This window comes from Cervus canadensis, chromosome 14 (genome assembly GCF_019320065.1).
Source record: "Cervus canadensis isolate Bull #8, Minnesota chromosome 14, ASM1932006v1, whole genome shotgun sequence".
Taxonomy (NCBI): Eukaryota; Metazoa; Chordata; class Mammalia; order Artiodactyla; family Cervidae; genus Cervus; species Cervus canadensis.
Window position 1 is genome coordinate 49,917,848 of NC_057399.1, and position 992 is coordinate 49,918,839.

A 992-nucleotide genomic window follows, 5' to 3' on the forward strand; every position below is an offset into this window, starting at 1 on the left:
AACGTATTCATGGTCTGCAAAGTATACAAAACTCCTCTTGAAAAAGCTACTTCAGAACTTTGCTCCATATGCCATGTACATATATATATATATTTTCCCCAAACCAAGTAGTTCTTAACTATATATGAAAATCTGATTCATATATGTGAATCCATCATAAATAAGTATAGAAGCATGGTATTTGTTTATTGTTTTTTTTTTTTTTTTTTTTTTAGTTGGAGGCTAATTACTTCACAACATTTCAGTGGGTTTTGTCATACATTGATATGAATCAGCCATAGATTTACACTTATTCCCCATCCCGATCCCCCCTCCCATCTCCCTCTCCACCCGATTCCTCTGGGTCTTCCCAGTGCACCAGGCCCGAGCACTTGTCTCATGCATCCCACCTGGGCTGGTGATCTGTTTCACCATAGATAGTATACATGCTGTTCTTTGAAACATCCCACCCTCACCTTCTCCCACAGAGTTCAAAAGTCTGTTCTGTATTTCTGTGTCTCTTTTTCTGTTTTGCATATAGGGTTATCGTTACCATCTTTCTAAATTCCATATATATGTGTTAGTATGCTGTAATGTTCTTTATCTTTCTGGCTTACTTCACTCTGTATAAGGGGCTCCAGTTTCATCCATCTCATTAGGACTAGTTCAAATGAATTCTTTTTGACGGCTGAGTAAAATTCCATGGTGTAATAGTACCACAAGCTTCCTTATTCCCATTCATCTGGCTGATGGGCATCTAGGTTGCTTCCATGTCCTGGCTATTATAAACAGTGCTGCGATGAACATTGGGGTGCACGTGTCTCTTTCAGATCTGGTTTCCTCAGTGTGTATGCCCAGAAGTTGGATTGCTGGGTCATATGGCAGTTCTATTTCCAGTTTTTTAAGAAATCTCCACACTGTTCTCCATAGCGGCTGTACTAGTTTGCATTCCCACCAACAGTGTAAGAGGTTCCCTTTTCTCCACACCCTCTCCAGCATTTATTGCTTGTAGA